The 13274-nt window shown below is 42.7% G+C and overlaps 1 protein-coding gene and 1 long non-coding RNA gene across 8 annotated transcripts in view; one reads left to right on the top strand and one right to left on the bottom strand.

The window, feature by feature from the left end:
• Positions 1-12031, top strand: part of LOC129623009 (uncharacterized) — a 28287-nt gene extending 16256 nt beyond the window's left edge. For both annotated transcript variants that reach the window (XR_008700245.1, XR_008700246.1), the window contains 2 exons: positions 4426-4538; positions 11905-12031. This is a non-coding gene — a long non-coding RNA (uncharacterized LOC129623009). The remainder of the gene's footprint in view (positions 1-4425; positions 4539-11904) is intronic.
• PRKCE (protein kinase C epsilon) overlaps positions 1-13274 on the bottom strand; it is a 546248-nt gene that overhangs the window by 154038 nt on the left and 378936 nt on the right. The window lies entirely within an intron of this gene.

The raw sequence follows: 13274 nt of genomic DNA, 5'->3' as shown, positions 1-13274 counted from the left end.
TCCTGTGACAAAGGCCTTCATGAGTGAGTGTCCCTCCCCCTTGCAGGAGTATGTGCACTTCTCCAGCCCACTCACAGCACTTCTTCCTCTGACATTCTAAGCTGATTTCTGCACCATTCAATTTTACACAGAATATTTCATTTTTTTCTGGCTCATCTGTGCTCGTCTTACCTTCCTAGATAGACAAGAAATTCTTGGGATACAGGCTGTGTCTTTTTTCATCACTGGTACACCCAGTAAGAAGCAAAAGACATACCAGGTACTGGGGAAATACTGGCTGTCTACTGTTTACTAAAGCAGGATACTTGTTCCCTGGCTGATGGGATATCTTCCCTGTGTCTTCCTCTCCCTGTACTGCTCCTCCTGTGCTACCATTTTCAACACTTCAGGTCTCAGTGACTCTGCCCAATACCTCGACCCCTCAGCCACTCCACCCAGCAAACCAAGTGCGTCTTGCCAACCCAAGGCTTTTTCCTAGTGAATTCTTTCAAAAACATTTTATGAAAGTAGTTGGCTTTTGCAAGATGAACAAATCACACCTGCATTTATGATGATTATTTTTTAAGCCATATTTTATTTTCAAGTTTTCTTCTAGAGAACCTACTTGTACTTCTTTGTTACATTCCCTTTCGATTTATATACATCAAGAAATATTCCCCATATCTCCAATCAACTCCCTGAAAAGTACAAAAACTCCAGGTGAATGAGATCATGGGAGTATTTCAAAATGGATGGCAATGTGTTTCCTTTGGTTGCATTTGTGTGGTTTTAGTGTTAATGTTGGTACATCCCGGAGAAGGCAATGGCACCCCACTCCAGTACTCTTGCCTGGAAAATCCCATGGATGGAGGAACCTGGTGGGCTGCAGTCCATGGGGTCGTGAAGAGTCAGACATGACCATGCGACTTCACTTTCACTTTTCACTTTCATGCATTGGAGAAGGAAATGGCAACCCACTCCAGTGGTCTTGCCTGGAGAATCCCAGGGACGGGGGAGCCTGGTGGGCTGCTGTCTATGGGGTCGCACAGGGTTGGACACGACTGAAGCGACTTAGCAGCAGCAGTTGGTACACCCAGAAAGCCTTCATAAATTAGTGCTTGATAAAGGAGGTTGAATTTAAGTCATTACTTGAAAAACAAAACCGGCATGGGTTGGATAAATGGTGAAAGAAACACAGAGAACAAAGACATCAGCTTCTCCAACCACTCTCATCCTCAGACTGTTGCTATGCTGTGCCTTTTGCAGGATGAGCTAAGGCCACAGTCCCTATCACCACCCAATTCACTATCAGTGGGTCTGGCCCAAACTTATCTGTAGAGCCAGAAGGCTTCAGCTCTAAGAGCCAGGGCTGGGTTAAGAGCTTAGTTCCCTAGCAACCTGCACACAAGTGGTCCAGACAAAATGGATTACATACTGCTGATGAATTCCAAGTGAATATCCTATTGACCCAACAAAGGAGTTAATTTGTACCTTCTGCCACACTTCAGGAGTCAACTAAGAGAATTCTTTTTGTCTATGATCTCTCCTGGCATTCTCTTTGGATTGTCATGGTAAAATAAAATGCTCTGAAGGATTCAAAAAGTGGATGGTTCAGCTTCCAACTACCTCTGAAAGAAAAGAGTCCTCATAATAGGAAGAAGAGGGCCTGTTTTTCCTCTTCTTGCTTTCTGAATACAATTTGGATTGCCTAAAATAATACCCCTCCCAACAAGAGTTATTTCAGAGACCCTGAGTAATAGACATAAATAGTCTGATCACTTCACTATAAGATAACCAACTGCTGTTTTATTTATACCTTGGTCTCTTGAGATTTTGGTTTGTGATAATTAATCCTCAGGAGCCTAATATCCCCTGGGAACTAGGACAAAATGAAGTTTCTGGAAGCCAACTGCCTGGATCTGCCATTTCCAGCTATGTGACCTCTCTTTGGGACCTCTCTAGGACCTCCTACCTAGAAGGTTGATGTGAAGATTAAACAAGTTAGTACATGTAAAATGCTTGACATTAAACCTGGCATTTAACAAGTACTACTAAACAACAGCAACAATAATAAAAGTTGTTGTTCTTTTTGTTATTATTGATCCAAGGATGCCCCATCTCTCTCTCTCTCATTTCTTGAATTAGGATGGCAGCCTCCAAAGTGAAACCACCAAGGGAGCAGTTCTAAGATGTTCTTTACTTGAACCAGGAACCTTTTCTTTTCATACTGGGGAGTCAGCCCTAATATGTGACATACATCTCACCCCTCTCTCCCAGTGGCAAGAAGGAGACAAAAGATCCAGCAAGAATTCACTGGACTCTTTTGGACAAATAAAAGCACTCAGAGAAACTACATGGAAGCCAATGTCAAGGTGACCCGCTTGTACTACCACAGCTCAAGCAATGGGTCAGACAGTCAGAAGGACAAGCTACCTGACTTCTAGGGACACACAATCAAAGATGTGTTCTTTATGTTAGGTAGTCACACTTCTAAATTGACTAGATTTTACAATTGAGAAATAAAAATGATACAACAAAGCTTTCATCCTCTAGTTGGGCATAGACATTTGGGAGAAGAGATGGCTCTTGGTAATCTTTTGCTCGATGCCCTCCTGAAACACTTGTGGGATGACTAGACAGGTTAAGAGGTTGGGTCATAGCTGTAGTTAAGGACATCTGGACTCAGCAGGGGACAGATAATGTACATTTTCTCCTTATGAAGCTAGGTTCATAAAGGGGTTCAAATCTACCAACAATGGTTTCTCAATTCTGTTTTGTGAACATTTAGCCAGCTGGTCAGAAAAGCTAATCCCTATAGGCTAACTTGTCTGGAGAGCCTGATGGGTTACTGTCTATGGGGTAGCAAGAGTTGGACATGACTGAGTGACTAACAGGCTAACAGAAATGTGGCAAAGCTCTCAGTCCAGCTTGTGGGTGGAGGACTTACCTATATAAAGCATATTGAAACTCTTAACAAGACAGAAGTGGATAAGACAGAGGCTAAAATTTATACTGCCTGCTGTGTGCTAGAAACTGTGCTGTGCTTTTATAAGAGAATTGTAACACCTCGTGGTAGATCTCCTGATGCGGGACCATTAGTCATTGAAAGTGGGTTTGAATTCAGAACCGTGATGCAAAACAATAGTCTTGTGAACATAAAGGCATTGATCAAGGGAGGATCATTTACTGAATTGAACTTTGAAAAAAGAACATTAAATAGAGCACTTTTCATATGATTTTATTGTTGTTCTTTTCTCGCTCATGCATCAGCAAGTTAGTTAGTAATGGTCCCATGTATGGTTCCCAATGAGTTGAGTTTTCACAGATCTTTAGAATCAGATTTAGGAATCTTTTACTGAAGATAATGTCATCTCCTCTCTTTGTGTCCTTCCCCAATCTTTTATTATGAGTGAGGAAGTCAATGCCTAGCAAAACATCTCAGTCAAGCATCAGCGGCAGGACCCAGAGCTAGAACCAGAGTGTCTTTCCTCACAAAGTCCTCTTTCCTGGAACCCATGTTCCTTACCAATGAAGAGGGCACACATGAACACAAATAGCCAAATGGGACATAGCCACCCACTGGTAAAACCTTCAAAGAATCAAGGGCCAGCAGGGTTATCTGAAGTACCTGAGACCATTGGAAGAAAAAGTTAAATGAGAAAATCCTATTGCTGGGCTTCTCTGGTGGACCAGTGGTAAAGAATCTGCCTGCCAATGCAGGAGATAAGGGTTTGATCCCTGATCTGGGAAGATCCCACATGGCACAGAGCAAGTAAGCCTGTGCATCACCACTATTGAGCCCGTGCTCTATAGCCCAGGAGCTACAACTACTGAGCCCACAAGCCATAACTGCTGAAGCTCACACACCTAGATCACACACAGCAAGAGAGCCACCACAATGAGAAGCCCGTGTAACACAAGAAAGTTGCTCCTGCAATTACAGAAAGCCCAAGCAGCAACAAAGATCCAGCACAGCAAAAACAAATAAAAATTATATATATAAAGAAAGCCCATTGCTTAAGCTGAGTAATCTCAAATAGACTGGGTAGAAGCTTCTCCACAAAATGCCCCACATAGAAAACAACAGTCCAGTATCAAAATTCAACTTGGATCTAAAAATAGGCACACACACAAAAATAATAATAATAAATTCTGAAATCCAATAGATGAGGGGAGATGGGAGGTCTGACATCAACCCATGAGGAAACTAGCTTTGTTTGGTGAACGGGTTAGATAACTTATACCTCTGGTTTTAGAGTTCAAGCTGAAACTTTTCATTTAAATTCAAACATTATGAACCCACTGAACTGTGGGCAAATGACACCTTAGAAGTGTATAGGTCACTTAACCCAACTGGCTGCAACCTAAGTTCTTGCTAACCAGCCTGGGGTTGTACAATTGATGTTTGCCAGATAATTAAACACAGTGCTCCACTTCCTTCTCAAGCAGGCCCACCTTCCTGGATGCAGAGAGGAAACTGAACAGCCTATAGCAACTCTTCCTTCAGGAGTTCTCCTCCACCTCCTGACTCACAGGCTCTTGAAGCAACCTCCACACAGGTAGATACTTTTTACTTTCCCCTTTAATCCAAACTACACAGAGCTGCCCCACTTTGCTTCTTAAGCCATCACTGCCTATAAAACCTTCAAAGAATCCTTTACTTTCAGAATAAGTTCAAGCTCCTTGTTTCACACTTTTAGAACTCCAGAGCTTAGCCAAACTCTCCTTATGAAGTGGTCTTTCTCATACCCTCCCAAAGTGAGCCCGTTTTTCCAATACAACACATCATCACTCACCCTAAATTTGGGGTCAAACTCCTCCCTCCCTCAAACTTGCTGTGTCCTGCTCCTCAAGCTCCCTGAAGTAATTCCTGCGAACTCCCCACAGAGCACATTCCTCATCCCTAGTAGTCCTTCTCTCCCATAGGAGGCAAGGGTGGGGATGGTTGGTCTGAATTCCAGCTCCACTAAACTATGACCCTGGCCAAATGGCTAAGGCTCCCCTAGTCTCAGCTTCTTCCCCTCCCCAGAGAAAGGACAATACCTATACTCCATGAGACTTGGGTAAAATTAAAGAAGTTGGTTCTCGCACAAGCCTTGCCACTTAATAGGTGCTCAGTAAGTTTTTCTTTTCTCTTTATCACATACTACCTCTATTCTAAGTTACTGCTTATGTCTATTTTATCCTCTGTCCTTGAACATAAGAGTCCTAGTTCCTGTTATCTCCCAATGGCACCTAATAAGGTTCTAGTACAGAACAGATTTTCATGGTCAACTTGCGTGTCATTAACCCAGCTACATTCCCTCTATCTTACTCTTTCTATGGTGGAAAACCTTCCTCAGCGAGCCAAAGTGGTTTCTATTAATGATCTAACCAAATTAGAGACAGCACTCACAGAGAATAAAATAAATGTATAATAAGTTTTGAATCTACTTCCAAAATTCTATATATGCCTAAGTTCCAGGAACATGCCCATTTTAATAACGTAAGGACATATATGATGGAAATCTTCAAGAAATGATATCTGTGTAAATATACCTGATTCTACAAAGATAGGTAAGAATCATCAAGACTTATTCCAAACTGTCTGCAGAAGTTGCGGTGGCTTTACACTTTTCTTTCCCCCAAAGTATAATCCTTTCTTCAAATGGTATCTTACTTGGAATACTAACATGAGAAGCAGCTGAAGGTACGACTTCTCTGGGTGGATAGAAGGAGGAATACGTAGGCCCTCTCTTCACAGCACACCCAGGGTCTGTGTGTTCAGATGTGTGTGTGTGTGTGCGTGTGTGAACGCGCACACACACACACACACAGAAACTCCTCAGGCACGTCCACAAAACCTAAGTCAGAAATTACAGCTTGGCAGAATAAGCAAATCATGTAGGAGGGGGGTAAACATACTCCACACTAGTGAAAAAACATCTACGAACAAACATACATACGTTGTATATGACGTCAAAGGAATTTAAATCTCGTTCTACAAGATGCCAGTGTCAGAGGTTCTGCAAGTTGTACTCAATTTATGTTACAGAAAGAGAGAAACATAAACAGAGGGAGGCCGTTCTGCTGCATGGAGGTGAATGCTCTCTTTGGGCATCGCTGGGCAGTGCTTGCTGGTTCACTTATCACTAACATCAGCTCCACGGGAAGCCAAGCATTTACTGGTGACCTGCAAGCCCCCAGATTAAGGATTTCTCTACGGGAAGCCCTCGGATTCTGTGAACTTTAGAAATCATTTGGTTAAAGAATATTTAGTGACAACAGAAATAGCTTCAGAATACATTTGGTGAGACAATTGAAAATATGATTTCAATTTTAACAATATATGTATAAACAGATTTGTACTTTTACACTGGAAATATATACACCAAAATGTTAGTAGTCATTAGAACAATTCTTTCTGTTCTTCTATAAATTTATCAAAATTTCTACAATTAACAAATATTCTTTGTCATAAATAATAATAGTGATAATTATTATTATTATTATTAATAATGATAATTATTATTATTTAGCGACACCTCACAGTATGTAGCATGTTAGTTCCCTGACCAGGGATCGAACCTGAGCACCCTGAAGTGAAAGCATGGAGTCTTCCCTGGACTGCCAGGGAAATACCTTACTGTTATTTTTTAAAGGCTAAGGCCAGTGGTTTTTGCAGGGGAACAAAGCAGTGAATTTACTACTAAATCTCTGGGCAGGTAGCAAGGTGCCCCATGATGCCCACGGCATGATACCCAGGGTACCTAGTAGATGCTCAGTAAACAGTGACTGAATGAGCAGGCGTGAGGGCCGTGTCCTGCTCCAGCCCACTTTGTATATATTCCTGCACCCATCCCCCATTCCTCCTCTCTTCTGTCTCACAGTTGCAGAAAACAGAAACTTTTCCAGAAACAGGCTGCAACATTCAGCTACTCTCACCAGCTTAAGGGGCATTTTTTTTGTTTGAATTTCAATCTCACTGAATCTAGGTAAAACAGAGCTGTCCCTCTGAGACCCTTTCTCCTGTGTGTGACAGCGTATGGGGACTGGGGAGGGGCTCGGAGGTGCGGATATGTGAGGTAGGGGACTTGGATAGGAGGGAGGTGTTGCAGACAGAGTAACAGCAGGTGAACAACAAGGGTCACCGGACACCCTGATGCCAAGCTGGGTTCCAGTACAGACTTGTGCGACTTCTCTGGGCCTCAGTTTCCTCATCCACAGAAGGAAGTGACCTTACTTCTCTCACAGAGATGTCATCACAAATGTGTAGGATGGCCGAGCTAAATGAAATGAAGGCAAAAGTGACTGTCCCACTTAAATGCAAAGATTCCTTGGAACAAGGAAGTTGCCTGAGGCAGCGGCATCTTGGATTACCTGTACACTACATTACATTCACACATACACACACACAGGTATCTCTCTGCCCCAGGGGGGACATGAGCCATAAGGAACTCTACAGCCTTTCCTTTCATCATGCAGAATGCCTCCTGTTATGTTACCTCTGTGAGGCCTTGCTTATGAAAACTGATCTCTCCCTACCTGGGGTGGGCAGCCCTGGTCTGCTGCACATAGACATATCCCTCCCCATCACACATACACACTCATTCTTTCTCTCCTCTCTCCTTCTTCTCCACCGCCTCCTCCATCTCAGTCCCCACCAGCCCTCCACAGGCTTCAAGTGAACAGAACTATAATTCCACTACTCTGACAGAAGACCTATCACAAAGTCTTGTAAGGCCCCATAGTGATGTGTACACTGCAGGCCCTCACTGAAGGTGTTTTGTTGGCATTAAAAGCCATGGCTCCATTGACCAGCTTGCTCTAGGACACGATGGTCTTCAGAAGTAAAGAGAGTTTGCTGGAGTCTCATCACTTTGGCAATGGACTCTGCCAATGCTAAGCCTGTACCCTCTAGCGTAGACCTCATTTCACTGAAATCTGTTAGAAACTATGGAGGCTGTCTCTTTTATTGGCAAATATATTGATTCCCAGGTGTCTGCCTGACCCACAGACCATCTCACGGTATTGAAACTCTCAACATACTCTTGCCAGACCCTTGTCAATCCTATCAAAGCCTCATCAGGCACTCTGATACCACACTGCCCCGGAAGGCATGCTCTAGCACAAAAGAGACCCATGCTTCATTCTCAGCTCTTTTAGATTTAATTTGACATAGTCACCTCTTTAAAAAGAAAATCTACCAGTGGCCACATTCTTACTCTGCTTTTTGCTTTCGTGTTTGCTTCTCTTCAGAATTGACAGTCATAAGAGACATCCGAGTTCCTTGAAACCACAATTTTCCCCCTGCATCATCAATACTCCTTTCCCGGCAGTTTTCACCCCCTGCTCACACAGCTTATTAAAACTCATTTGAAAAATATCTCCAGTTGCTGTTTAAGGATTTTTCCATCCTGCATTTCCCCCAGGGCAGCGAGGGAGATTGGATGAGGGAGATTCTTTAGTTCACCCTCTGTTTCCTTCTTAGCAACTCACACTGACTAAGCCCTCCATGAGTTTTCTTCCCAGGCCTGGCAGGAAATGCCAAAGGATCAGGGATGGGGACAATTACGTAGAAACTCTTATTTTGAATGAGAAAAAAATCATGACAAATTTACTCAAGTCAGGTTTCGTTGGAAGGGATGATTTCACGAGGGAGATCATATTCAGCAGCTCAAAATGCCTGAGAATTTTCTTTCTAATAGCCAGAAAAACAAAAGCAAAAACAAGCCTACCCCTCAGTGGCTCTCCCATCCTCAGCCTTCCATGGATGAGGGAAGGCAGAAGAGGCAATTCCTGAAAACATGCCTCCTCCTAAGTCCTGACATTAAGTAGCCCATAACTTTTAGAGCCCAAAGAAGTAGGCTCCCAGTATTGCCTTCCCCTCTCTACCAATGAACATCTGATTCTGCAGATGCAGAAACCTCCCTCTTCATTTCCCCAATATCCTCCCTTTCTTCCTCATCTTCACTGCAGTTGTTGAGCATCAACATTTCCTTGGAAAAAGCAGGACACACACTGAGGTAGGAGTTCTAGTGTTGGAAAAATCACCATGAAAATGAGAGTAGGAGATAAGTTCTAGTTTTCATAAGCATCTCTTTTCCATCATCCTCTTTACAAATGCTACCCTTGCTTAAAGGTCCAAGTTAGGTGCCACCTCTTCCAGGAAGCCTTCCCAATAGCCTTTGGCAGAGCTTTAAATGAATCACCTACAGAGCTCCACTAGAAGAGTTACTGTGCTGTAGAGTATCACTTGCTGCTTATCTATCTCCCCACTAAACAGCAATCTTTATGCATTCAGAGTTAGTATGTTTTGAGTTGTGTAGCCTTAGTAATGTCTAGCATACAACAGATGCCCAATAAATACTTGTATATTCACTGAATTAATTATAGGCTTTACTGCAGTGGGTTGCTATGCCCCCCTCCAGGGGATCTTCCCAACTCAGGGATTGAACCCAGGTATCCTGCATTGCAGGCAGATTCTTTATTGACTGAGCCACCAGGGAAGCCATATATTTTTTAAGCAAGAAATTACTGTGTGTATGAAAATATTAAATGTGCTGTTAATCTAATATCAACCATTAAAAATAAATTTAGATATGAAAATTTTAGTTTCTCATCCATATCAACAGCTAGTACAATGCTTATAATTCTTTACGGCTATGTCAAAGAAATGCAAAAAGGCAAAAGGTTGTGAGAGGAGGCCTTACAAATAGCTGAGAAAAGAAGAGAAGCTAAAGGCAAAGGATAAAAGGGAAGATACACCCACTTGAAAGCAGAATTCCAAAGAACAACAATGAGAGATAAGAAAGCCTTCCTCAGTGATCAATGCAAAGAGACAGAGGAAAACAATAGAATGGGAAAGACCAGAGATCTCTTCAAGAAAATTAGAGATACCAAGAGAACATTTCATGCAAATATGGGCACAATAAAGGACAGAAAAAGTATGGACCTAACAGAAGCAGAAGATATTAAGAAGAGGTGGCAAGAATACACAGAAGAACTATACAAAAAAGATCTTAATGACCCAGATAATGAGGATGCTGTGATCACTCACCTAGAGCCAGACATTCTGGAGTCCGAAGTCAAGTGGCTTTAGGAAGCATCACTACTAACAAAGCTAGTGGAGGTGATGGAATTCCAGCTGAGCTATTTCAAATCCTTAAAAATGATGCAGTGAAAGTGCTGCACTCAACATGCCAGCAAATTTGGAAAACTCGGTAGTGGCCACAGGACTGGAAAAGGTCAGTTTTCATTCCAATCCCAAAGAAAGGAAATGCAAAAAATGCTCAAACTACTGCACAATTGCACTCATCTCACATGCTAGCAAAGTAATGCTCAAAATTCTCCGAGCGAGGTTTCAACAGTACATGAACCAAGAACTTCCAGAAGTTCAAGCTGGTTTTAGAAAAGGCAGAGGAACCAGAGATCAAATTGCCAACATGTGTTGGATCATCGAAAAAGAAAGAGACTTCCAGAAAAACATATACTTCTGCTTTATTGACTAGGCCAAAGCCTTTGACTGTGTGCATCACAATAAACATTGGAAAATTCTGAAAGAGATGGGAATACCAAACCACTTTAACTGCCTCCTGAGAAATCTGTATGCAGGTCAAGAAGCAATAGTTAGAACCAGACATGGAACAATGGACTGGTTCCAAATTGGGAAAGGAGTACATCAAGGCTGTATATTGTCACCCAACTTATTTAACTTCTATGCAGAGTACATCATGTGAAATGCCAAACTGGATGAAGCACAAGCTGGAATCAAGATTGCCAGGAGAAATATCAATAACCTCAGATATGCAGATGACACCACCCTTATGACAGAAAGAGAAGAGGAACTAAAGAACCTCTTAATGAAAGTGAAAGAGTGAAAAAGCTGGTTTAAAACTCAACATTCAGAAAACTAAGATCATGGCATCCAGTCCCATCACTTCATGGGAAAGAGATGGGGAAACAGTGGAAACAATGACAGATTTTATTTTCTTGGGCTCCAAAATCTCTGCAGATGGCGACTGCAGCCATGAAATTGAAAGATGCATGCTCCTTGGAAGAAAAGCTATGGCAAACCTAGACAGCATATTAAAAAGCAGAGACATTATTTTGCTGACAAAGGTCCATCTAGTCAAAGCTATGGTTTTTCCATTAGTCATGTATGGATGTGAGAGTTGGACCATAAAGAAAGCTGAGCACCAAAGAATTGATACTTTTGAACTGTAGTGTTCGAGAAGACCCTGGAGAGTCCCTTGGACTGCAAGGAAATCAAACCAGTCAATTCTAAAGGAAATCAGTCCTGAATATTCATTGGAAGGACTGATGCTGAAGCTGAAGCTCCAATACTTTGGCTACCTGATGTGAAGAACTGACTCATTTGAAAAGACCCTGATGCTAGGCAAGATTCAAGGCAGGAGGAGTAGGGGATGACAGAGGATAAGATGGTTGGATGACATCACTGACTCAATGGACATGAGTTTGAGCAGGCTTCAGGAGTTGGTGATGGCAGGGAAGCCTGGCATGCTGCAGTCCATGGGGTTGCAAAGAGTCGGACATGACTGAGCGACTGAACTGAACTGATGTTAATCTTGAAGAGCATAATGCCTTTATAAAGTAAGAATTATGCCCAGGAATTTTGGTTTTTTTTTTAGTTGTAAGAGGAAGGGCCTGAGAGAAATGAGGCTACTCTATCTCAACTGGAGTAGGAAGTCTTTTTACCTCCTTTTCATACTATATGTTTGCTACACAATTAAATACAGTTTTGTAGATTTTTCCAGCTGTTTCAGGTGATTCTAGCATCTCAAAGAGCATAGGGAGAATTCCAGTCAAACACACTGGTGTGAATTGATTGACTTTGATTGAAACGGAAGTTACTGGCTTAATTTGAGGGCTTTCTGCCTTTTCTCACAAGCGCTGGAGCCATTTCATTTGCTTTTTTCCTTCTAGAGCCCATGGAGAATGATCAGAGGACAGGAGTCAAGGACAGGTGGGCTTGGCACAGAAGAGGCCACAACAGTCTTTAGCCATAACCTGGTCATCTAGTGGGCTGTGGTAACCAGACCTGACGTCACAACTGGTGCCAGAGGCTTACGCAATCACTGCCATTGGTCACCAGACCTGGGAGCCTACACTCTTCCAAGTCCTGTCAGGCAGTCTGTGTAGCCCATGGCCTGAAGCCATGCGCAGACTCTCAGGAGCTTCTCAAAGGAATGCTTTCGTAGGGGCTGTTTCTTCTACATACCAAACAATAAAGGCTCACCTAAAAATAATTAAACCCGACTTAACACTATTTCTGCTCTCTGTGTCATAATTAAGCAAGAATGAAAGAAATCTTAATAGGATTGTCAACAGGTCTTGTGTTCCTTAATCATGTGATAGAGACTTAGTCAAAAACAAGTTTACGAAGGCTCAGAAACACCCTCCTTTCTTTTCAGGAAAAGCGAAACTAAAGCTGTGCTGTACTATGGCCACTGAAGTCAGTTCCATTCCCACCCAAGTCCTGCTCCCGCCCTCCCCACTGCAGCGCCTGGATCCAACTCCTTCCTCACCTCCGGACTCTAAGGATCACCCCCTCCTCTGAGTTCTCCTGGCTTGAACACCTCCACCCAGAATGTAACTACTCAAGGCTGTTTACTGTGGAAGGTAGTATAACCCCCTCATGCTTTATTGAGTAAAATCCTCCACTTGACAATCACCTTCCTTTTTGCTGATAACTCCACACCCAGAACCTACCTCAGAGTCAGGTGAACATCAGTTATTCTTTAAAATCATGATGACTGGTTGCCATAGGAAAAGCCACATTTTCTAACCATTAAGCTGGGAGCTTATTCAATGATTCCTCCTAAGATTTTTTTCACTAGTAAGCTAAGGTCCTTCAGTAAGATTAAACTATGATTTGCTTTAGAAAAATTAGACGAACATACTATCTGTCATGTTAAGTGAGTTGTGCCATGGTCAACTGCACAGTTTGGGAACTGCTCCCGTAACTGTGGCCACCTGACATTGGCCTAAGAAAAATCTCTGAACCACAGAGGAAAGCCCCTTCTCTCCCAACCTTACCCTCTGGCCACTCAGACACCAATTTCCATGTCATGTGGTCACTGTTCTGCCACAAAGGAAACCCACGGTATCATTAGATACCGTTTTCTGCTTCAAGAGCAGTCACATAATGAGGACCCTAGCCTTGATATTCTAAATGCACAGAGGAGAAAACTGCTGCCCCTAAAGACATCAATCCCACTCCTCATTCACCAACACTGCAAGGAAGCAGAGCTTCCGGTGAGGCTCCCCGGGTCTACCATGTACAGATCCCTACA

Source organism: Bubalus kerabau, chromosome 11, assembly GCF_029407905.1.
Source record: "Bubalus kerabau isolate K-KA32 ecotype Philippines breed swamp buffalo chromosome 11, PCC_UOA_SB_1v2, whole genome shotgun sequence".
Classification (NCBI taxonomy): Eukaryota; Metazoa; Chordata; class Mammalia; order Artiodactyla; family Bovidae; genus Bubalus; species Bubalus kerabau.
The sequence above is the reverse complement of the archived record's forward strand: the minus strand, read 5'-3'. Positions and strand labels throughout refer to the sequence as shown.